Source organism: Pleuronectes platessa, chromosome 1 (assembly GCF_947347685.1).
Source record: "Pleuronectes platessa chromosome 1, fPlePla1.1, whole genome shotgun sequence".
Lineage (NCBI taxonomy): Eukaryota > Metazoa > Chordata > Actinopteri > Pleuronectiformes > Pleuronectidae > Pleuronectes > Pleuronectes platessa.
In genome coordinates this window covers 31,767,437-31,793,721 of record NC_070626.1, presented here as the reverse complement: position 1 = coordinate 31,793,721, position 26,285 = coordinate 31,767,437, and the positions used below count along the sequence as shown (strand labels likewise).

Here is a 26,285-nt window from a genome sequence, read left to right as displayed (position 1 = left end):
AAATGAGTCTCTAGTGGATTTCAAAGTGGTTTCATAAGGAGCGTGTTGGTTCTTGGTGGAGGTCTGAGCTCTTTGAGTGATTCTGAGAGATCAGTCACCAACTTCAATGAAGCTGTGTCCTAATGCAGGGGCCACACTAGAGGAAACTAGATCCTCTTCAGAGCAGGTCCCAGTAGAAACAGTCTCTTACTCTGTGTGTGAGGGTCCAGGTTCATTACTGAACTCTGGAGGCTGACTCTTGGACCAGTCACTCTTCAGAGACAGACAGCTGAACACTGGAGACTCTGCTCTGTCCTCTTCCTCCTCATAACCACTCATCTTCAGTCTGAGAGGAATAACACTGTGAGCTCAACCTCACACAATGAAGCCAGGTACATACATTCAGTGTTTTTCAAATACAACAGGCTTCAGTAAGGACCACAGCATTGAGCCTGCCCTGCTCAGGATCACCAACGACCTCCTAATGGCTTCTGATGACAGCATGTGGTCAGTCCTGGTCCTTCTTGACCTCAGTGCAGCATTTGACACAGTGGACCACAGCATTGTTTAAACAGACTGGAGAACTTGGGGGGGGGGGGGGGGGACACCTCTTTAATGAGGAGGTGTGTCTCCTCATTTTAAACTCTAAAGTATGGTGTGCAGCAGGGATCAGTCTTGGGGCCTATTTTATTTTGATTGAACATGCTTCCCCTTGGGAACATAATTCACAGGTGTCTCGTTTTATTTGTATGCTGACGATACACAAGTGTACTTGCCTGTAAGACACACAGACCCAGGTGTGTTGAATTCACTCACTAACTTCTTCAACTGAACCATCGCAAAGCAGAGTATGGAGGACCATACATGACTTAAGTAAAAATAAATACATAAATAAATGTATAAATAAATACAGAAATAAATAAATAAAAAAGGAAATAAATAAATGAATACAGAAATAAATAAATATGTTAATACCAAAATAAATGTAGAAATAAATAAATATATTTGCACATTAATTTATTCCCTGATACATTTCCTTTTCATTTGCAGTGTCCTTATGCTAATGAGAAAGGCGGGCCTAACCGCAGTCTCATGCAGGATTGGTCACAAGAGTGTAATGATCCAGCCCTACGTCTGCCTCTCAACGCGGACTGGTGTCCAGTAGCTGTTGCAGCGTTGAGCCAGTTCACACTTAAAATGAACTAGTTCAGGTTCACAGGTTAGTTAAGGTTATTTTTTGTTGGGATGATTTAGGTGTCGGTAGTCCTGACTGTGAGCGTCACGTGTTCTACTGAGCACAAGGAGCGAGCCGAGAGGAGAAGGAGGAAACAGAAACTCCAGCTCGGTACAAACCACCTGCAGCTTCTGCTCTGATCATGAAGCCGCTGATCTCTGAGCAGATGTGACCAGAGAAACTCTGTGTTTCCACTGTTCTACAAAGTCACTAACCGGCTGCTTCACGGTGAAGAGCTCAAGTCTCAGTCACTGCCAGTGTCTCTGAGCGAGTGTGTGGCGGAGCGCAGGGGCTGTGTGTGTAGCTCAGTTGACCAATCCTGCTCGAGACTGAGGTTAGGCCCGCTTTTCTCATTAGCATAAGGACACTGAAAATGAAAAATGAAATATATCACGGAATAAATAAAAGTTGGAATAAATGTGGAAATAAATAAATAAATGTGGAAATAAGTTTAAGACATTGATTCATTTAATTCTGCATTTATTTATTTATTTCCACATTTATTCCAACTTTTATTTTTCGATTTCAGTGTCCTTATGCTAATAATGTCTATGCGCACACGAGTAGGGTGGACAGGATGGCACTTTTAAACTTTTTAGATGATACTGTTGAACCATGTAGTGGTGATGATTTTATGTTTTTAGGAGGTGATTTTAACTGCACAGAAAATCCCACTTTAGACAGGAATCATTTAGAACCACATCCTGCATCAGGCCTCAGAATGAACCAACTGACCGAGGCACACGAGCTGTCTGATATGTGGAGGCTTTTTAACAGTAATCACAGACAATACACCTGGAGCCATGCCAGAGACAATGTTTTATCCCTGGCTAGACTCTATTGTTTTAAACACCATTTAAATATTTTTAAAAGGTGTTTTATTCAGCCTGTGGGTTTTACTGATCATTGTTTAGTCTCTTGCTCTGTTTTTATTAGAAATGTTCGTTTAAAGAGCGCCTATTGGCATTTTAACACAGCTCTTTTAAACGACCAGGCTTTTAGAAATGCTTTTAAGTTGTTTTGGTTTTCCCACAGAGAGAGCAGGCCTGCTTTAAGCAGCATTCAGCAGTGGTGGGACATCGGAAAGATACAAATAAAACAACTTTGCCAGCAGTTCACTCGCAATGTCAGCAGAGATTTAACCCGGACAATGAGGGATCTGGAGAGACAGGTAGAAGAATTACAGTCTTTAGTAGCTTCTACAGGAAATCGAGGGCATTTAGACTCCCTCAAGACCAGACAGTCGGCTATAGCCAACCTGCTGGGGGTCTCAGCACAGGGGGCTCTGGTCAGGTCCCGGTTTATGAACATCTCTCAGATGGATGCCCCTTTCCCAGTTCTTCTTTGGGTTGGAGCAGAAAAATGGACAAAGGAAGACCATTCACTGTTTATGAACGGGTAGCGGCTCCGAAGTCTCAGACTCGTCTGAGATCAGGAAGTGTGCTACCGGTTTCTATAGAGACCTCTTTAAGAGTGAGTGGTCAAGTAATCCAGATGTGTACAGCAGCTTTCTGAATGGTCTCCCTCAGGTAAGCAGGAGCAACAACACAGAGCTAGCCGCAGAAATTACTAAGGAGGAGCTGCACAGAGCCACCATGAGCCTGCAGAGCGGCAAAGCTCCAGGGATAGACGGCCTTCCTGCTGATTTTTTTAAGTCCTTCTGGGACATCTTAGGACAGGATCTGCTCGAGGTAGTCAACGATAGTTAACAGAATGGAAGGCTACCTCTGAGCTGCAGGAGGGCCGTAATCACCCTGCTGCCGAAGAAGGGAGACCTACAAGAGCTAAAGAACTGGAGGCCGGTCCAAAGTCCAGTCCGAAGCTCTGGCCCTCAGACTAAGGGAGGTGATGGCGTCCGTCATCCACCCTGACCAGACTTACTGTGTGCCCGGCAGGCTCATAAGTGACAATGTCACTTTGATTCTAGATGTTTTGGACCTCTCCAGTTCATTGGCAATAGAGATTGGTCTTATTTCCATAGACCAGGAAAAGGCTTTTGACCGGGTTGAACACCAGTACTTATGGCAGACTCTGGCTGCTTTCGGGTTAAACCCAGGTTTTATAGCCATGATCCGGGTGTTCTATACAGACATTGCGAGTGTTCTTAAAATAAATGGTGAGCTGAGTGCTCCTTTTGACATTGGGAGAGGGGGGAGGCAGGGCTGCTCTCTCTCTGGGATGTTGTACTCTCTGGCCATCGAGCCTCTGCTCCATAAGCTAAGGAAGGTTTTAAAAGGTGTGTGTTTCCCCCAGTGTAGTGTATCTTTTAAATTATCTGTGTATGCAGATGATCTGATTATACTTGTGAACACACAAAAAGACATTGATCTTTTATCTGATACTGTAAATGACTTTGGTTTTATTTCTTCTGCAAAGGTGAACTGGGGGAAGAGCGAGGCTCTGATGGTTGGAGAGAGGCTGGGGGATCGGCTCAGGCTGCCTGGAGGTCTGGCCTGGAAGAAAGGAGGACTCCAATACCTCGGAGTCTTCCTGGGAGATGAGACCCACATCAAGAAAAATTGGAACAATGTCCCACAAAAGGTCAAAGGTAGATTAAAAAAATGGAAGTGGCTGTGGCCCAAAATGTCGTACAGAGGCCGAACATTAATAATAAACAATCTGGTCTCATCTACCCTGTAGGGCTGTGCTCAAAAAATCGATATGGCGATATATCGTGACGTCGTCATGCCAATGCACGCATCGATGCAGATGCTACTGTTCACTGCTCACTGCTGACGTCATTATGGTAAGCGTGCTTAGTCATCTCCTGTTTTCTTTCCACTGGTGGTGGTCGCTCTGCGAATTAGCTCCGCTGCTTAACACAACTGTTTCTCTGTAGCACTACGGCTAAAATCACCGGTCTGTAGTTAAACACTCGCACATACCAACCCATACTCTATCGTGCTTAGTGATTCTGTGTTCTGTCTGAGCTCACCCTCGCAGCTCTATAGCAGCGATGTCTTCTCTCTCTCCCTGTTGCTCCACTGCTCTCTCTTGCTCCGAGTGTCTAGTGTTTACTTACTCCTCTGCCTCCCTTAACAGTAGTGGTACATGTAATAAATGTAGTGTGTTGATAGCGATGGAGGCTCGGCTTAGCGACTTAGAAGCTCGGCTCAGCAGCTTAGAAACTCTGTTAGCTGTTGTCAGCCGGCTCCCGCTAGCCGCGGAGCCACCTAGCTTATCACGTGGCTTAGCCTTAACTAGCAGTCCCCAGGCTAGTCCCGTGCAGCCGGGAGCCCAGGGCAGCTGGGTGACAACCCGGAGGGGGCATAGTGCTAGACTTAAAAAGCCCACGATTAAAGAGCCACCAGCTCACGTTTCAAATAGATTCGCTCCACTCAGCGAGGCACCCGCTGATAAACAAACTCTGATTATTGGCGACTCGGTTCTGAGAAACGTCAGGTTAGCGACACCAGCGACTATAGTTAATTGTATCCCAGGGGCCAGAGCCGGCGACATCGAATCTAAACTTAAGTTAATGGCTAAAACTAAAAAAGGTAAATACAATAAAATCGTAATTCACGTCGGCAGCAACGACTCCCGGCTTCGCATGTCGGAGATCACTAAAGTTAATGTTGAGTCCGTGTGTGCTTTTGCTAAAACGATGTCGGACACAGTAGTTTTCTCTGGCCCGCTCCCTAATACAACAGGTGATGACGTGTTTAGCCGCATGTTATCTTTTAACCGCTGGCTGTCGAAGTGGTGTCCTGTAAACGGTGCGGGCTTTATAGATAATTGGCTAACTTTTTTGAGAAAACCTGGTCTTGTTAGGAGAGACGGCGTTCATCCCACTTGGGATGGAGCAGCTCTCTTATCTAGGAATATTACTCAGTCTATTACATGACAACCCATAGTTGGGACCAGGAAGCAGAGCTGCAGTGCTAAACACTTCTCTGCGCTCCCTCTGGATCAGTCACAAAACCCCATAGAGATTGTGTCTGTTCACCGTCCGATTAAATTATTGAAATTAAACAATAACAGAGCGAGAACTCCACACAAAAATTGAATACAAATTAAAACAACCTCTGAAACAATACAGGAAACCCAGACTTTTAAATGTGGTCTTTTAAACATTAGATCACTAGTTAATGAAATAGTCTCTGATTACAACATAGATTTATTATCCCTTACTGAGACGTGGCTGCATCCTGATGAATATGTCAGTCTAAATGAATCTACTCCCCCCAGTCATATCAATTCACAGGTTCCTAGAGAAACTGGGCGAGGAGGTGGAGTTGCTGCTATTTTTAACTCCAGTCTATCAATTAATCCTAAACCTAAACTCAGCTACAAATCATTTTAATGTCTGGTTCTTAGTCGTCCACGCCAATCCAGGAACCACCAACAGCCAATCATATTTGCCGTAGTTTACCGTGCTCCCAGGGCTTATACTGAATTTTTAAAGGAATTCCCTGAGTTTTTATCAAACTTAGTCCTAAAGACCGATAAAATTATTATTGTTGGTGACTTTAATATTCATGTTGATAATAATAAAGATTGCCTTAGCGTAGCATTTATTTCAATACTAGACTCTATTGGTTTCAGTCAGTGTGTGCACAAACCTACTCATTGTGGTAACCACACACTTGACCTTGTATTATCGTACGGTGTCGGAATTGAAAATTTAACAGTACTTCCACGCAATCCAGTTCTATCAGACCATAATTTAATAACCTTTGATTTTTCAATAACTGAATATATGCCACTAATAAAAAATTCATTTTCTAGATGTCTACCTGATAGTGCTGTAGCTAAATTTAAGGAAATAATCCCAATAACATTTAAACCCGTATTAGCAGTAGATATAAACAACAAATTCTTTAAAACCCTGAGCTCCATTGAGATCGACCACCTCGTCGATAGCGCTGCAGACTCATTACGATTAACATTAGACTCAATAGCGCCTCTAAAAAAGAAAAATGTCAAACATAGTAAATTAGCTCCGTGATATAATTCCCAGACAAATGAGTTAAAACAATTATCAAGAAAACTAGAAAGGAAGTGGCGCTCCAGCAACAATGTTGAAAATCTAATAGACTGGAAGAATAGTGTTAAAGAATATAAAAAGGCTCTCCACAAAGCAAGACCGCCTACTATTCAAAACTAATAGAAGAGAATAAAAACAACCCCAGGTTTCTTTTCAGCACTGTAGCCAGGCTGACAGAGAGTCACACCTCCACCGTACCCAGTATTCCTCGATCCCTAAATAGCAATATCTTTATGACCTTTTTTAATGATAAAATTCAAACTATTAGAAATAAAATCAACCATCTCCTGCCCTCAATTGGCACTAATACCCTCCCAACAACAGAGATCTCAGAAACGGCTGAGAATCCTACCCATTCCAGCTTCTCTCTGATCAGCCGTGATCAGTTTAACAAATTAATCTCAGGTTCTAAACCAACAACCTGTATCTTAGATCCCATTCCTACAAAATTACTTAAAGAAATTCTGCCCCTAATTGATATTTCGTTACTTAACATTGTCAATCTGTCATTATCATCAGGTTTTGTACCACAGTCTTTTAAAATAGCAGTAATCAAACCCCTACTCAAAAAACCCACCCTAGACTCAGAGGTTTTAGCCAATTACAGGCCAATATCTAATCTCCCCTTCATTTCTAAAATCTTAGAAAAAGTTGTTGCCAATCAGCTGTGTGAGTTTCTCCGGGAAAATAATATATATGAAGACTTTCAATCGGGGTTTAGAGCCAATCACAGTACAGAGACAGCCTTGGCAAAAGTCACTAATGACCTTTTAATAGCCTCAGATCAGGGGCTTGTGTCTGTCCTCGTTCTGTTAGATCTCAGTGCAGCATTCGACACAATTGACCATCAAATTTTATTACAAAGACTCAAACAGTTAATTAACATTAATGGAACCGCCCTTAACTGGTTTAAATCGTATTTTTCTGATCGCTCCCAATTTGTGCAAATTAATGATGAGTCATCTGTGCGCACCAAAGTTAACCATGGTGTTCCACAGGGCTCTGTGCTCGGCCCAATTTTATTCTCATTATATATGCTTCCACTAGGAAACATTATCAGGACACACTCGGTAAATTTCCACTGCTATGCGGATGACACCCAGTTATATTTGTCAATAAAACCTGAACAAAGTAATCAATTAACTAAACTTCGAACATGTCTCAAGGACATAAAAACCTGGATGACCCGCAATTTTCTCTTATTAAACTCAGACAAAACAGGTTATAATACTTGGACCCAAACACCTTAGAGATGCATTATCTAATGATATAGCTGCGCTAGATGACATTGCCCTTGCTTCCAATGAAACAGTCAGGAACTTGGGAGTGATCTTTGATCCTGATTCATCCTTTAATAGTCACTTAAAACAAATTTCTAGAACCGCCTTTTTCCACTTGCGTAATATCTAAAAAATTAGACATGTCCTTTCACAAAAAGATGCAGAAAAACTAGTCCACGCCTTTGTTACATCGAGACTGGACTATTGTAATTCATTATTATCTGGCTCCAGCAGTAAGTCGTTAAAGACTCTACAGCTTGTCCAAAATGCTGCAGCACGTGTCCTGACGAGAACAAAGAGAAGAGAGCACATTTCTCCAATATTAGCATCGCTACACTGGCTTCCAGTTTAATCTAGAATAGAATTTAGAATTCTCCTCCTCACCTTCAAGGCCCTTAATAATATAGCGCCTTTTTACCTTAAAGAGCTGTTAGTACCTTATAAACCCGCTAGAGCACTCCGCTCCCAGAATTCAAGCCTACTTGTCGTCCCTAAATTCTCTAAAAGTAGAGTAGGAGCCAGAGCTTTTAGCCATCAAGCCCCTCGGCTGTGGAATAATCTACCACTTTCAGTTCGGGAGGCAGTCACCATCTTTTCGTTTAAGAGTAGACTCAAAACCTTCCTTTTTGATAAAGCTTATAGTTAGAGCTAATTAGTGCGCCAGAACGTTACTTGTTCTATTTTATGACACATGACACACGGAGCTTCTCTTTCCAGCTTCTCCTTCCTCTTCTCCATCCCTATCCCCCTTCCCCGGAATCCCTTTGCTTTATCACCCGCAGATCCAGGGCCTCTGTGGCCGCACCATGGATTGCGGTTTGTTGATCGTGCACCGGGGGTCGCAGTGGTGGATCCATTGTGGCGGATTCTGAGTCATGTGGGCTGATCGTGGTGCTGGTGGCGGACCCTGTGTCGCGTTGGCATTGGGCACGGGCGGTGGACCAGGACCGCGGTGGTGGCTTGTGATGGGTCCTGGTGGGCGGCGGTGGACGGTGACTGAGGACTGGATTGGCGTCTGGTCTGGATGGTGGATCGTGGTCTAGATGGTTGCTGAGCATGGACTGTGCTTGCAGCGGGACTGCTTGGCATGTCATGTTGGGGTTGTCCTTCGGGATGTCTACCCTCATCAAATGCTGCTAGAGACTTTGATTATTGATGATGTTTTCCTGCACGTGGCATCTATTGCACTTCTGTCCGTCCTGGGAGAGGGATCCCTCACATGTGGCTCTCTCTGAGGTTTCTACATATTTTTACCCTGTTAAAAGGGTTTTTAGTAGTTTTTCCTTACTCTTGCTGAGGGTTAAGGACAGAGGATGTCACACCCTGTTAAAGCCCTATGAGATGAATTGTAATTTGTGAATATGGGCTATACAAATAAAATTTGATTGATTGATTCTGTATCGATACAGCATCAAATGCTTTGACGGCCGTCTTGAAAACGAAACTTCACCTATGGTGCAGTGCACAATAATGCCAAAGGGGGCAGCATAGGCAAAAACAGCACACGCTTCAACTCAAAACAAGCAAAGAAGAAACACCGGAAAAACTGGCGGAGTTATTGCACGTGAAATGCTTTGCTCGCAGTCTGAATTTGGCCGCTCAACGTGCGCTCGAGACGCCCACTGTTTCTTACTTATTCTCCACTGAGGTGTGGAAGAATGCCAAGGAGCTGTGGACCTTAACTGAAGCGGACCTGGCCTGTGCTGAAGATGAGGCTAAAGCCCTGAAGCCGCTAAAAGCTGCAACACTCGTAATGTTCGAAGAACATTATAGCCACGCTGCATGCCCAGATGTGCAACTGCGCTCACGTTCAAGCAACAGACTCGGCACTTAAGAGGGAAATTAAAAACACTGTATCCGGGGATCTTGGGAGGAGATGCGTTAGCGACAGATCCTTTCTGTGCATTGCCTTTTTTTTTTTATTGGGATTATAATGATAATTAATTTATTTTACTTTTAAGATATTTTAATGGCCAGAATTTTAAGTATTTTGAGTGGTGCGATCCCTAAGACTTTGCCCTTGCTGTAATATGGAATAATAACCCTAACCCTAACCCACCTTCATAATCTGAATTTCAGCCGTCTTTTTGCCGACCAAAATGCCTCCAAAAGCCAAGCCACCTGTACAACTGCCGCGGCCTGCTGCACACACTGCATCCCCGCCTCGTAGTGACTCCTCCACCTGCCTGGTCGAAGCTGCCGGTGAGGCTCCGCCACACGATTTCAAGGCCGAACTCCTCTCGTCACTCCGTGTTGAGATGCCGGCTATTTTCAGAACTGAGCTTCAAGCTGCTTTGACCGAGACCTTGTCAAGCATCAAGACTGAGCTACAGGCAGTGAAGTCGGAGTTATCCAGCAGCATTACAAACATCCAGTCTGAGGTGCGTACTCTGAAGAACACCGTAGGTGAAATGGAAACATCGCTCTCCTCCTGCACCGATGACATTAATACCATACAGGCTAAAGTGGAGCATCTGTCAACTGAGCTGATAAAACTGGACAATAAATGCGAGGATTTGGAGGCGAGATCGCGGCGCAATAACATACGATTAGTGGGAATTCCCGAAGATTTTTCCACCTTTTCTGCTGCTGTGGATGTTTCCTCTCTGCTCAAGGAGGCGTTTAACCTGGAGAAGGAGCCTCTCGTGGACCGCGCACATCGTACTCTCCAGCCGAAGCCCGGAGAGCGCCCTCGCCCCATAATCGCTCGTCTACACTATCATACAGATTGTGTGGACATATTGCGCCGAGCCAGGACCCAGCAACGGATCAAGATCGGAGAGCTGAGTTTCTCTGTCTTTCCCGACCATACCCCGAAGACGGCTCGTGCCCGAGCCGCATTCAATGATGTCCGTCGCCGGCTCCGCGAAATACCGGGGATCCGCTATGGTCTGCTATACCCGGCGCGCCTCCGGGTCACTCACAACGGTGCGGAGAAGAGGTTCGATTCAGCAGAGGAGGCCACCGCATTCATCAGTTCGCTCAACAAGTAAGAGAACCGAGAAGTGATGCACACCGTTGAGGAAGCAGTGACAGTTAATATTGACATTTATTACTTTTTTCAGATAATCTGTTTCCTCTTATTTTCATTAACACACAGTATGTGGTTTTCAGTTTAACTTGGTCTTGATTGGTTGTACCTTCATGTCAAATGTTGCTAGGCTTGCAGGAGCTGAACCCGAAGCTGGTTAGTTATGCAAAAAGCCGAAAGTGTTCGTTTTAGGGATCTGACTCCTTGTGGAGTTAGCACTGGGTTCTCCATCGTTTGGGGATGGGGACGTTGTAAGTGCAATTGGGGGGAGGTTCAATGTGTTTTTTTCTTTTCTTTTTTTTTTTTTTCTCTCTGCGTTTTTTTTTTGTTTTGTTTATTGTTTTGTTTTTTCTTCTTCTTCTTCCTTTTTCTTCTTCTTCCTTCCTTGGGGATCCGCATTCAGTCTATTTCTATCTCTAAGGATTTAACATATGGCCACCAATACTAATACTTCTGATGTTCCACTCACTGGGTCCTCAATGAGATTATTGAGCTGGAATATTAAAGGCATGGGGAGTCCAATTAAGAGATCAAGGATATTTGCTCATTTGAAATGTCTTAAAGCGGACTTAGTGTTTCTACAGGAAACCCACATGCGCACTAAAGATCAGGTCAGACTTAAATGTCCCTGGGTTTCTGAGGTGTTTCACTCTAATTTCAACTCTAGGCCAGAGGGGTTGCTATTTTAATTAGTAAGTCAATTCAGTTTTCAGCTTCTAAGGTGATAGACAAAAACGGCAGATACTTAATTGTTGCAGGTACGCTATTCCATATTCCCATTTTATTAGTTAACATATATGCCCCCAATTTCGATGATCCACACTTTATGAATAAGCTATTTGAACGTCTTCCCTCATTGAACAACAGCCTCCTTATAATTGGCGGGGACATGAACTGTGTAATTGATCCCAACCTAGACCGCTCCAACCCACGAACTCTGACCCCTTCTTCAATGTCGAGGTCACTTTCAGATTTTGTGTCCAAGAATGGTTGCACTGATCCTTGGAGATTTTATAACCCTCGTAATAAGGAATATTCCTTCTTTTCTCAGATGCATCAATCTTTCTCTCGGATTGATTATTATTTTATTGATGCTAAACTAATTTCCAAAGTACTGGCTGTTAATTATCATCCTATTGTTATTTCTGACCACGCCCCTCTTTCATTAGATATTCAGTTCTCCTCACAACCCCGGTACTCAACTCCTTGGAGGTTCAATACATTACTTCTTTCAGATGATAAGTTCACCAAATTTATTACAACTAAAATTGATGATTACATCTCTCTAAATCAAAATGATATGGAACCAATTTCATGTTCACTGCTGTGGGAATCATTAAAAGCATACTTGCGGGGAAAAATTATTTCCTACTCTGCCCACTTGAATAAGTCCCGTAAAGCCAAATTGCAAGAAATCTCTATCAATATCACCAAATTGGACCAACAACTCGCTACTTGCCCCTCTCCCAGTTTACTTAAACAGCGTGTTGAATTACAGACTGAATATGATCTCATCACCACTAGTGATGCAGAGCGACTTCTTTTACGATCACGCTCCACATATTATGAACATGGTGACAAGGCAAGTCGGCTCCTGGCTCATCAACTACGTCGCCAGGCTGCCTCACGTACGATCCCTCAAATAAAAGATTCATCTGGCTCATTGCATAAGGATCCCGCCACCATTAATTCTGTCTTTCACTCATTCTATTCCTCTCTATATAAGTCTGAATCTCCACCTGACACCACTGAATTGAATTCATTCCTAGATAGCCTCAACTTTCCTGTGATAAGCTCAGATGCTGCTAAAAAACTTGACTCACCATTAACGGTAGAAGAAATCACTTTCGCTGCGAGAGGTATGCAGAATAACAAAGCTCCTGGCCCTGATGGATTTCCAGTGAAATTTTTTAAGAGATTTCAGGATAGATTGTCCCCTTTACTACATGATGTTTATAAGGAATCACTGGAACATGGCACTCTCCCTCCCACTTTAAGGCAAGCCTCCATAAGTCTCCTCTTAAAAAAAGATAAGGATCCGAATCTCTGCGGCTCATACAGACCTCTTTCATTAATAAATGTAGATGCTAAGATCCTTGCTAAAGCTTTGGCCTATCGCCTGGAGAACATTGTACCAACTATTGTCTCACATGAGCAAACTGGATTTGTTAAGGGGCGGCAGTTATTCTTTAACGTCCGAACACTCCTAAATATTATTTACTCTAAAACTGCCACAACAACACCTGAAGTAGTGATATCGGTCGATGCTGAAAAAGCATTCGATAGGGTTGAATGGGACTATTTATTTACTGTACTAAAGAGGTTTGGACTGGGTAATGGGTTCATTTCGTGGATACGTCTCCTTTACATATCACCACAAGCAAACATTTCCACTAATGGCATTCAGTCCAATTTTTTCACTCTAACCCGTGGCACCAGACAGGGGTGTCCCCTATCCCCTCTATTGTTCGCGCTAGCTATAGAGCCCCTGTCAATCTTTCTGAGGTCCTCCTCCACTTTTACTGGGATCTCACGATTGGGCACAGAATTTAAGCTGTCACTTTATGCGGATGACTTATTATTGTACGTCTCAGATCCTGTCCTTTCCATTCCCACAATTGTATCTGCTTTCCAGAGATTTGGATCATTCTCAGGCTATAAAGTGAATACTTCTAAAAGTGAATGCTATCCTGTCAATGCTTCAGCATCACAGCTCACACAGTCAGATGTCCCTTTCAAAATGAGTCTTTCTGGCTTTAAGTATCTCGGGATCAATGTAACCAGAACATTAAATTCTCTTCTTTCTGCTTATTTCTCACCTTTAATGTCTAAAATTAAATCTGACCTCCAAAGATGGAGGAGCTTACCTCTTTCGTTAATTGGAAGAATTAACGCGATTAAGATGAACATTTTGCCCAAATTTCTTTTTTTGTTCCATTGTCTCCCACTTTTCCTGCCAAAGCAGTTTTTTAAAACAATTGATCAAACTATTTTCTGACTTCTTATGGTGTGGAAAGGCTCCTACGATCCGCAAATCCACACTTCAGAGATGTAAATTCAATGGCGGATTGGCACTTCCGAATTTCCAACTGTATTATTGGGCGACACATATTCAAAAAATTTCATTTTGGTTCAAGTCAGTGAATCTGCCATGGTGTCACCTGGAGGCACAGTCATGTGTTTCATCCTCCCTACCTGCTCTACTTACTTCTTCTATTCCATCCAACCTCTCTGGCTTCACAAATAATCAAGTGGTCCACTCCACACTTAAAATTTGGTATCAGTTTAGGAAACACTTCAAATTTAAATCAACATCTACTTTAGCTCCTTTACTGAACAATCATTTATTTCGACCTCCGCTCACAGATTCAACCTTTCTCACATGGCATAATAAAGGCCTGAAATGTTTTGAAGATCTTTACAAGGATGGTATTTTTCGCAGCTTTACAGATCTCTCAGGAGAATTTCATCTCCCACCTTCTCATCTCTTTCGATACTTTCAAATTAGACACTGCGCTAAAGCATTGTTTCCAGTTTTTCCCTCCTCGCCGCCGACCCTACAGTGGGAGGTGCTCTTAAACCACGATCCACTTCAAAAATCACTCATCTCTAAAGTTTAGAATGAACTTCTGTCCTTTGATTGCTCTCCAGTTACTAAAATTAGGGCTGCCTGGGAAGATGAACTAGATCTGAATTTGGAGGATGACTGGTGGGACGCTGCTCTTAAGAAAATTCACACAAGTTCATCCTGCGCTCGTCTCACACTTATACAGTTTAAAGTAGTGTTTAGAGTCCACTTTTCTAAAGCGCGACTGTCGAAAATCTATCTCAGTATCACTGACAAATGCGACAAATGTCATGCCTCATCCTGCAATTTAACCCATATGTTCTACTCTTGTCCGCTACTCTCTTGCTTTTGGCTGAATTATTTTGACACCATGTCAAAAATACTCTCAGTGACTATAAAAGTCTCCCCCATGTTGCGTTTACCTCTACACAATTAGACATTTTAGCTTTTACTTCCTTACTGGCAAGACGCCACCTTCTTTTCCACTGGAAGTCGACTAAAGCTCCCTCTAGTACTAAGTGGCTCAACGACACCATGTCTCTTCTAAAGCTGGAAAAGATCAGATATTCAGTAAAAGGCAGCTCTAACAAATTTTATAGTAAGTGGCTTCCCTTTCTTACATTCTTCCACTCTCTCCAGTCCCTGCCCCCTGATTGACGGAACCCCCCCTCTCTCTCTTTTTTCACTTTCTTCTTCCTTTTTATTCATTCATTTATTTATTTATTTTATTTATATATATTTTTTTTTTATTTATGTATATTTTATTTTTTCTTTCCTTTTAATTTGTTTATACTGTGCAGCTTTAATACTTAATTGTTACTTAATATAATTTCCAGTTATCTATCTATCATTATTGTTTTTGTTTTCATTGAGTTGTGTAATGTGTTGTTTGCTGGACCACATTCATGTGGTCCATAACATAAGAAAAACTTCCTAGGAGGAAGACTGTATATACTACTCTTGATCAAGATGCGCAGTGTTTTTGTGGTATCATTGTCTTTGTGTATTGCTGATTGTCGTGCTGAGATTTTATGATACCCAATGTAAATTTGACATTGAGTTCTGTCCTACTGTGCCTTACCTCCTAATAAAAATATTAAAAAAAAAAAAAAAAAAAAAATTATGTGCAGGACATGGTCATTATTCAAAAGCAACGTTTATCGTGATAGTATCGTATCTCGGCCTCTGTATCGTGATACGTATCGTATCGTGAGGTTGTAGGCAATACCCAGCCCTACTACCCTGTGGCACCGGCTGGCCTGTGTCGATCCTCCACCTTCTCTCCTGGCAGAGGTACAACGGGTTTTAATAGATTTCTTTTGGGGCAGGATGCACTGGATCCCACAGAGTGTCCTTTTCCTTCCTACAGAGGAGGGGGGGCAGGGCCTGGTCCATCTGGCCAGCAGGGGCGCTACTTTCCGCTTTCAGTTCATACAGAGATTGCTGACCGGGCCAAGGGATGCTCTGTGGAGACCTCTATCCCGGTGCATCCTGCAACATTTTAACAGCCTGGGTCTGGATTTTAGCTTGTTTTTAATGAGTGATAACAAGATAGTCTCACCATCTCTTCCTGGTTTTTATAAGAGTGTTTTTAAAGTCTGGAACCTTTTAAAAAAAGAGCGAAGGCTACAGGGGGACTCCCTGTACTGGCTGCTGCAGGAGCAGGTCCTGTGCGGGACCATTCTGGATCCCCCCCGCTGGGCACAAGGCCCCCTCTCCAGACTGCTGCAGGCTGCCAGGGTCTCTACGCTGGGTCAGGTGGTGGAGCTAGCCGGTCCTGAACTGGAAGACCCCACAGGGCTGGCCAACAAACTTGGCATTACATCAGAACGGACAATGGAGAGAGTACTTGGCCACTGGAGGACAAGACTTGCAGATCAGGACATCTTGCTTTTAAACTCTTTTAAAGATGGGTCCATTTCCCCCAATGCTGAGGACCCTTTCCCCGCCACTTTCCTGGCAATGGATTTAAAGGACTATTCTGGACCTCTGGTGCAGCCTGCCCGCCCAGTCTCCCTGGAGGGAGTTTCCGGGAAGACTCTATACCAAATTTTGGTAAAAACACTAAACATTAAAAAACTGAGCGATCAGAGAGACACTCCTTGGATGAGTTTTTTTGCTGGAGCCCAAGAAACCGGACCTCAGTGGAGGTCGCTGTACAAACCTCCACTGAGTAAGCGGCACGGAGACCTCCAGTGGAGGTTGCTCCACGGCATCATCGCGGTGAACGCTTTTTTATCAATAATTAAGAGCACAGTGGAAGACAAATGCCCATTTTGTAATGTAAAAGAAACTCTCTTTCACTGCTTTTATGAGTGTCACCGCCTCTCTGATTTGTTTCTGTTTTTACAAGTTGTTTTTACCAGTTTTAAAGAGGTTTTTAACAAGCAGGGGTTTATTTATGGTTTTAAATACACTCGACAACAAAAACACAAAAGCCAGCTTTTAAACTTTGTTTTAGGGCAGGCTAAGATGGCCGTGTACATAACCAGGAAGAGGAAGGTAGAGCAGGACGTCCACATTGGTTGATTTTAGTTTTTATAAAGCAACAGGTGACCTGGACTCTTTTAATGATCTGTGGTGTTTTCATCTCTCTCTAATCCAACAATAAACATACAAAGCCATAAACACCTGGCTTTTGTGGTAATGTCATAAAGGCTGGAAATGAATTACAGAACTTTATAGACAGTAACACTGATAGAACACTGTCAGCAGCTTGAAGCAGCACTCTGTATCTCCACCCAGTTCTATGGCTTTGTGCCCAAATGAAGGTCAAACACAAGCCTTTCAACTTTATATTTACTTTAAAACACACAAAATCAGTATAAAGTTAAAAAACTACATATGTAGTGTATATAGTGTAGATGTTTTAGATTCATGTTAATATATATATATATAAATATATGTGTACCTGGCTCTGCAGGTCGATGTTTCTCACACCTCAGCCAGTGAGTCCAAAGCTTTACTGGGATCCACAGTTAAGACTCTCGACTGGTTGGTGACCACTGCTGAAACGTATGATTCTGAAAACACGTTGTGTTATTAAACACTTGATGAAAACGTGAAACTGTGAGTTAACTCTGTTAATTAGTCCTTTGAAGGCTCTTTGTTCCACAGCTGCTGTTCACATCTGTCTCTGGGATCCGATCACATGACGTCTGTCACCAGGTGTGAACTGACAAACTTAGAGTGGTGTGATCAGCAGACGGATGTTAACCGCAGGTGTGAGAGTGAGACAGTGAAACTTTCAGAAAGTTGTGTTCACACTCACCTGCTCACTTTCCTTCCTTCTGCTCATCCAGGTGAAATGGAGTCTGACCGCTCCCTGTTCTCATGCTCCTCCTCCCTGTTGAACCAGTTCACTCTTGAAAACAACCAGTTCAAAGTCCTGTTCATCAGTTGTGCATGAACGAACGCAAAAGAACGCGTTGATTGAACACGTTCACTTTTATGAGAACGATTAACTGAACGCAACTCAATGACAAATAATGAATTTGAACGGGGAACACGTTCATATTGTAGCGTCCTCGCGTATAGACGACAGGACACTTCTCTCTTTATGTCTAACTTTTTTAAAGTCCAGCGAACGCAACACGCTTCTTGTTCGTAACTCCGACACTCCTGTATTCTTCACTCCCCTTCCTCATTCTCCCTTGATAAGGCAACTCATCAGCCAATGAGAGCCTGTCAATACCACAAAACCCTACAGCCATTGGCCTAGAACTGTCACGTGCCCCATCACTACCTGTTCACTGACACTCAGGACATTACAATACTTTCTCCTCAGGAGAGACATTTTACGGGCACTGAGTCGTTGCTCAGTGCCCGTAAAATGTCCGCGATGTAGCCTAACCTGAACCAACTAACTCGACTTCGCACTACGCTACCCATGATTCAGCACTCGTGGCACACACACGTAGACCAAACAAGCAACGTATTCCCAGTGTTTTCCTCAGGCCAGTGTCTCGGCTCTGAACCGCAGTCTGGAGCTCAGCTCACGGGTTATCTTGGCTCGCTGTCTGGCCGGTAACCAGCCACTTGCGGCCACTTTATTTATCGGATACACAGCACGAGCAACACTCACCTCTAGGTGCTCCGTCACTTCTCGTTATACACACACTTTTAGCCTCATTTCCCACAATACCAAGGGGCACTACGTCACACACTAGACACTTTCCTTAAAGGGGCAGGCCACACCTTCATCACAGCAGCTCTCGGGCTCATGTACAGATGGAGAGAGAAGCAGAGACGCGGACTCACAACTACATCGGATGCTCCTTGTTATTATCTGAGGGATTTTTACACACTGTCTGATAAAGATTCCGACAGTAAAGACAAGGGGTAGTGATGGATACGGTTTTCTTTATCAAGTCTTTCATTCTCACTTTCCACCTTAAAACTATGAAATGAACTGAACTATGAACTAGTTCAGAATTTAAATGGTGAACTATGAACGTGAACTATTCATGTGTACTTGTATGAACTGAACTTTGAACTAGTTCATGAGAGGTGTGAACTTGCACAACACTTATGTTCATACCCATGACAATGAACTGGTTCACTTTCACAGTTTTTATTGCGATGGATATGATGTAGATGGCAGACTTACGATCATGTAGTAGGTTAATAACCGATGGTGTCCGATCACGCACACACACACACACACACACACACACACACACACACACACACACAAACACTGTGCTGACCGTGTTCTGTCTCTTATGGCAAAGAAGACAAATAAAACACAGGTCGTCTTTAGTTAAGGGAGGAAAACATGAAGTGTTGTGCAGATGAAGCTGGTGCAGGTCGTCCTCATGTTGATCAGCCTGAAGCTGCTGATCTCCAGCATGTTGCTGCTGCCACAGTGGAGGCTGAGGACATCAGGTGCTGCAGTGCTTCATTTAGTGAGAAGGAGAAACTCACTATAGGACGTTTTATACACACACACACACACAAAAACACACACACACACACAAAAACACACACACACACACACACACACCCACACACACACACACACACGCTACTTCAGTCCTGTGTGTAAGATTCAGGTTAAAGGATCTATTGTTAGAAAGTGAGTATAAAATAATACTTGTGATGTTTTCATTTCTTTCACATAAATTTTGCAAATTGTTGTTTTCTTTACCTATACAGATATTTAATGTTCTAAATAACGTCATCCTATGTTTGTTCAGAGGCATAGCAAAGAGACAGACACATTTAATTATGGCGTGGTATGTTTTAGTTTTGATTTGATTTTTCAATCTTAATAACTCATTTGGACTTGTCATCAATAAAAAAGCAAATTTTAAAAGTATATATCCACCTTCTGTCATTTATCTTTCTGTTCCCACAAAAATATACAGAGATAATGAGGATTTTTGGGGCATTTAGAAACGTTGATTAATCAGATTAATAACAGCTTCTCCGTGTTTAATACACTTACAGCCCTAATTTTAATATAAAGTATTTAAATATGTTGTTTTAATTATTTAAATATAAAGGGCCCATTCTAGAAAACTCAAAGAACCTTTGTCCTAAACAATCTGGGCTTCTTAGCCTTTGCTCTTCTTTTTTTTTAATCAAACAAACAACCAAACCTTTACACAATTAAATGTGAATGTGAAATCTGAATCTGAGCCCATCTGCAGAAGCAGTGTTAAGCCAGTTCAAAATGTGATGTTATAAGTTATTTGAAAGTTAATGTTCTTTACAGTCTTTCTTTGCATGCAGCTAGTTACTTTCTCTCTAACCTGGCACCAACACACACACAAACACACACACGCACACGCACACACACACACACACACACACACACACACACACATCTCTCTGACCTTATTGCCTTCATTTATTCATTTATTGCCGCCATTTTGAAAGCACACTCACGCACAAAGACACACACACCTACATTTATAGATAGTACTTTTATGAGACTTAAATATAACCAATCAATAAATTGCTAACAGCAATTAAAATAAACCATAGAAGATTACTTTGCAGTAAATGATGATGGATCAGTGTCCCCCTCCACACTTTGGGATGCTGAGGGGTAAATGTATTGAAATTGCTGTCAAGTTAAATAAACAAGGACTTGAAAAGGAGAAACAATTGGAAAGTGATACAGTGCCTTGCATAAGTATTCACCCCCTTTGGACTTTTCTACATTTTGTCATGGTATAACCACAGATTAAAATTTATTTCATCGTGAGTTTATGTAATGGACAAACACAAAATAGTGCATCATTTGGAAGTGGGGGGAAATATTACATGGATTTTACAATTATTTACAAATAAAAATCTGAAAAGTGTTGAGTGCATATGTATTCACCCCCTTTACTGTGAAACCCCTAACAAAGATCTGGTGCGACCAATTGCATTCACAAGTCACATTTGCAAGTCACATAATTAGTAAATAGGGTCCACCTGTCTGCAATTTAATCTCAGTATAAATACACCTGTTCTGTGACGGACTCAGAGTTTGTTGGAGATCATTACTGAACAAACAGCATCATGAAGACCAAGGAGCTCACCAAACAGGTCAGGGATAAAGTTGTGGAGAAATATGAAGCAGGGTTAGGTTATAAAAAAAGATCCAGAGCTTTGAACATCTCTCTGAGCACCATAAAATCCATCATAAGAAAATGGAAAGAATATGGCACAACCGCAAACCTACCAAGAGGAGGCCGTCCACCCGAACTGAAGAGTCGGACAAGGAGAAAATGAATCAGAGAAGCAACCAGGAGGCCCATGGTTACTCTGGAGGAGTTGCAGAGATCCACAGCTGAGGTGGGAGAATCTGTCCACAGGACAACTATTAGTCGTCTACTCCACAAATCTGGCCTTTATGGAAGAGTGGCAAGAAGAAAGCCATTGTTGAAAGGGATCCATAAAAAATCCCGTTTGGAGTTTGCCAGAAGCCATGTGGGAGACACAGCAAACATGTGGAAGAAGGTGCTCTGGTCAGATGAGACCAAAATGGAACTTTTTTGGCCTCAATGCAAAACACTATGTGTGGCGAAAACCCAACACTGCCCATCACCCTGAGCACACCATCCCAACAGTGAAACATGGTGGTGGTAGCATCATGCTGTGGGGATGCTTCTCTTCAGCAGGTACAGGGAAACTGGTCAGAATAGAGGGAAAGATGGATGGAGCCAAATACAGGGAAATCCTTGAAGAAAATCTGATGCAGTCTGCAAAAGACTTGAGACTGGGGCGGAGGTTCATCTTCCAGCAGGACAATGACCCTAAACATACAGCCAGAGCTACAAAGGAATGGTTTGGATTAAAGAATGTTAATGTCTTAAAATGGCCCAGGCAAAGCCCAGACCTCAATCCAATAGAGAATCTATGGCAAGACTTGAAGATTGCGGTTCACAGACGGTCTCCATCCAATCTGACTGAGCTTCATCTTTTTTGCCAAGAAGAATGGACAAACCTTTCCATCTCTAGATGTGCAAAGCTGGTAGAGACATACCCCAAAAGACTTGCAGCTGGAATTGCAGCGAAAGGGGGTTCTACCAAGTATTGACACAGGGGGGTGAATACTTATGCACCCAACAGATGTCAACTTTTTTGTTCTCATTATTGTTTGTGTCACAATAAAATTTATTTTGCACCTCCAAAGTACTATGCATGTTTTGTTGATCAAACGGGAAAAAGTTTATTTAAGTCTATTTGAATTCCAGTTAGTAACAGTACATAATGGGGAAAAGTCCAAGGGGGGTGAATACTTATGCAAGGCACTGTATAAAAAGACGAGGACATGAGCATAAAACCACCGGAGCTGCTCACACATTGAGACGACTTCAGTGCTGCAGATTCTTTGGATGATTTACTTACTCGTGAGGCTGAGGGAGCGCCCAGATCCACAAGTCAAAAACATGATGAGAATGAGAATCGAGCCGCCTGCTTTCCTTTCAGTTGAGAAGAGAGCAGTCAAATCCTACAGTAGCTAAAATAAGACACCCACAAATCTGTAGCTGAGGTTTCTCATCCAGTAGAGGTGGCAGATGCATTTAAAACATTTTACCAAAACCTTCATGATGAACCGGATGAGGCTCAAAATGTGGCTGAACTGAGAGGAATCTTCCAAAATGTTAATTTGTCAAACGGAGACGGAGGCAAAGCAGTTAACAGCCCCAGATTTAGAAAGTGAAATAAGAGAAAACCATTAAATGCCTGAAGAACAACAAGTCCACTGGGACAGATGGTTCCCCCCTGCACATTTTTCTAGACCTTCATGGATGAACTTACACCTAAACTTTTTAATTTTTTAATTATAAAGATTTTAATTATGCCTCGGACAAACATGACCCACCCAAGAGCTGGTCTGAGGAAATACAACAGTGGTTCATAAGGAGGGGAAGGAGCCACTTGAGTGTGGCTCCTATAGACCAATTAGTTTGCTCGGAAATTATGTAAAGATTCTTAGTTCCATACTAGCTTGATGCACAAAATTTCATTGTTCGCGTTTAATGTTCTTTTGTTTATTAGGAATCCAGTATCATCCATTCCTGCTCTCAGGCCATGTCTGAGGAAATTTGGTGAAATCTCAGGGTCCAATGTCATTGAGGGGAAATCAGAAGCAGTGATGATCACAGGAGACCGGACCCGACAGTTAGACGGAGAGAAGGAATTCAGACAGTCAAAAAAGGGCTTTAGGTCCTTGGGGGTCATTCTGACTCCTAACTCTTCATTATACAAAGCTTATTTTGATAAACTCATTATAAACTCAGATAAGAAATGACCTAGAAAGATGGGGGATGCCCCCCCCCTATCTTCAGTGGGTAGAGACCATCAGGATCAATGTATTGTCAACGATGCTGTTTCTCTTTCGCTCGCTTCCTATCACCGTCCAAGTGTCGACATTTAAATTCCAGGACAGGCTCATTTCTGAATTCATATGGCAGAATAAAAGGACCAGATTAAGACTGAAAGTCCTTCACTCAGACAAAGAGAAGGGGGGCTTAGCATCGCCCCAAGCTACTACTGGGCATCACAACTTTGAATATTGGTCTCATGGATGAGGCTCAATATGGAAACAAAATGAGCACATATAGAACAAAACTCTGTAACTTATATATCAATATCGACCCTCCCATTCCTGGAGAAAAAGTACGGTGAAAAACGAGGCAGCTTTTTTGGTGATTGAGTCCATGAGTGGCATTTCCGATGGTATTGAACTAGGGGGATCTCTCCCTCACCCAGGCATGTTGCCGTATTTGTGCTGCCTTCAGTAAAGTCTGCCGCGGTTCTAGATTCTGGGGGGACACTAGGTTGGAGTCATCACTGGAACAATGGATGATGCACGTCATCCCTGCCTGCTTCTTAGGCACGCTGCTGGTTTCTTCCATCATTCCTTCAGGACTGAAACTTAAATTTTATTTTCTCTTCTGTTAAAAGCTGAAAGTAAATGCTCAACTGCGCACGATTGTGATCAACCGAATACAACAATGTACATAAATGTATATCAAGGCAGATCATGGTGCCATCTAAGAATCAGATTTTCAAGTGATAACAACAGAACGTGTATGAAAAATCTAAATTTATTCTTTTCAATAATTGCAACATTTGACTTATACAAATAATTTAGTTAATGACCAAAATCATATCACTGTTAAGATGATATTAGGATGTTAGCGATTTGGGCGAATTTCGCTAAAGCACTGATCAGTGAAAACGGTAATATAGCCCTAAAATATGAAAAGCTGCTTTTGTGCAAGGGTTATCATATATTAATAGACTTACAAACAACTTAGTATAGGTAAAGTTTTGCCCCCTCAGATGGTACCAATATGTGGTCCGGCCCATGGACTATATCCTAAATGTTTGGGGCGAAGATGAGAACATTTTTGAATTTGCCGTTGTCGTTATCTAGGGCAACTAAATTAGTAAATTTGTGACTTTATGCAAAACTGGACAGTGGTTTTAGTGGCAGGGCAAGGAAAGGTCTGACCACGATATACCAGCTACTTGAGGGAACGACTCTCCGGCCTTTGTCACAAGTTCGGACCCAATATGGAATTTTGCCTAATGAGGTTTTCAGATGTTTCAAATACAAAATTATTTGACGACACATACGGAATGGGATGGAACCAAAAGATTACAGACAGATTTTGAACAGTACTGGATTGATGTGGTGGAGAATGAGATAGTTCACCACTGGTAATCGCTATGACAAGAAGTCTAGCCCCCTCTGCTGGGGAGGATGTGGATTAACAGGAGACTTCTCACACATCTTTTGGGATTTCCCAAACGTACTCTGGAGTATTCTGGAAGAAGGTAATGAATGAAATTGGAGACATTTTAAAATGTTGAAAACATTACTTGAACCACAGGGGTCGGTTTTATGGAACATACCTTCAAGTGGGTTGGGAAACAACTAAATGTGTATGTGCAGAGCCCTGGTGTTAATAGCCCACATGATCACAACGAACTGGCTCAAACCCCAGACACCTACCTTGGACCAATGGACCCAAAGACTCAGCGAACAGCGAAACTACAATTCAGGATGAACATTTAATCAGAGAAAAGGTCGTCTGTCATAAGGTTTTTAGCAAAGTGAACATATTGTATCTGTTTGTAGTATTTCTTTGGAAACTTTGGAACATGAATGTAAACCCTCAACTCATTACATGTCTAATGCGATTGCATTGGTAACTTTTCTTTTGTACTTAAAGACCAAGACTATTTGTGTAAGTTATACTGTGAGACTCACTGTCAAGTTCGATTAATTGTGACATTACGCAATTCAGGTCTCCTCCCATCAGTCCTGAACTATATTGTAAGATCCAACTGAACAATGTCCTGATAAAGCCGGGCTCGTCTTCATTAGATGCATATACATTTATGAGGGACACTTCTATGCCATCAATTCAACCATTAACTATAATATATCTCCCCTGTGTATCTTTATGTACCAGTGTTTGTGTGAAGTTAATTTTTCTGTGTATCAGTATGGATACTCCCTTTTTTCTCCCTCATCGGTGTGAAGAGTAATATACTTTATCTGCCAAGGACCTTTTCAGCTTTTCATGTTCTGCGTCAGATAAATGGTTTCCTGTAGGAATGCCATGTGACAGTTGGCTTGTTTCATCTGATGCAGAATTGTCTTTCTCATAACAGGCCCATGGAGACCTTTGACAATATAACTTATAACTTTTAGCGGGTCAATTACGTACGATATGCAATTTGCATATTTTGTGAGTTTGTGCAGAGAAATGGGAAGTGGAAGTAAACAGTGAGCACATGGGTCATGTATCTTGTTATGTGGAGTATGGGGATTTGGACTTCATAATATAACCAATAGGGGGGGTTAAACAAGGATATTTAAGAAATATAGATGATGACCATGTTGTTATTTTATCCAACATAGGACCCCCTGGGAACAGTTGGATCAGAACAAGGGGAGCACAACAGTTGAAACTGCTGTTAAATAACATCAACAACAATCCGGTGGGACCTAGTCCCAAGCCACTAAGGGTTAGGGTGCACAGTCAAGATAGAATTGACTATGCTATGGGTGTACTAAGATAAGGAATAGAGAAAGAAAGAGAGAAAGGAAAATAAAGTAGACACAGAAAGGAACAGTGTTGAGTAATGCACATTCAGGCCCATGTAGTACCTGGCATAGGTCTGTGAAGTGTGATGGAAATCGTGAAATACAAGAGGCTGGAACACCATATTTGTCTTTGTCTATTTTAATAGGGGCTTTCTGCAGAAAAGATCAACACAGAGAGTCACAGGGATCTCAGAGTGAAGATGCCGGACAGTCAAATACAAGGATCTTATATACTGTAGGAGGACTAAGGCTTTCTCTCACAACCAGTTCAGAGTGGTTCTGTAGGCGCAGGTTAAGAGAGGAATCTGAACACAAACAACTGATTTACATATGTTTCCTCTGGAGATAAGCAGCCATACATTCAGTTCTTTTAGGGAGTAAATAAGTGATAAAAAGGATCTGACAGTTTTCAGGTCATAAACAGTTCAGACCATTAAACAGTTCAGGTCATAAAGTATTTGGACAGGTTGTATATGTATGTAGATATAGGTCATAAAACTTACTTTTCAACTACAACATGGCTTTCAACCATACTTAGTACATTTTTCTACTACAAAAGTCAAAAAGCTCCTCATGGTAAAATAGAATCTGAGTTGCACGCAGAACTAATAGTCTCCTCTTAGGGCAGCTGCATTTG

The 26,285-nt window shown here is 42.3% G+C and overlaps 2 protein-coding genes across 3 annotated transcripts in view; both read right to left on the bottom strand.

Moving 5' to 3' along the window:
* The window catches only part of LOC128445256 (protein NLRC3), a 35,950-nt gene extending 17,664 nt beyond the window's left edge, over positions 1-18,286 (bottom strand). For both annotated transcript variants that reach the window (XM_053428012.1, XM_053428013.1), the window contains exons 1-3: positions 18,164-18,286; positions 17,351-17,425; positions 16,991-17,102 (exon numbers count right to left, since the gene is read on the bottom strand). The gene's annotated coding sequence lies outside the window, so the exon portion shown is untranslated. The remainder of the gene's footprint in view (positions 1-16,990; positions 17,103-17,350; positions 17,426-18,163) is intronic.
* The window catches only part of LOC128445068 (NACHT, LRR and PYD domains-containing protein 12-like), a 157,622-nt gene that overhangs the window by 25,790 nt on the left and 105,547 nt on the right, over positions 1-26,285 (bottom strand). The gene's annotated exons all lie outside the window — the stretch shown is intronic.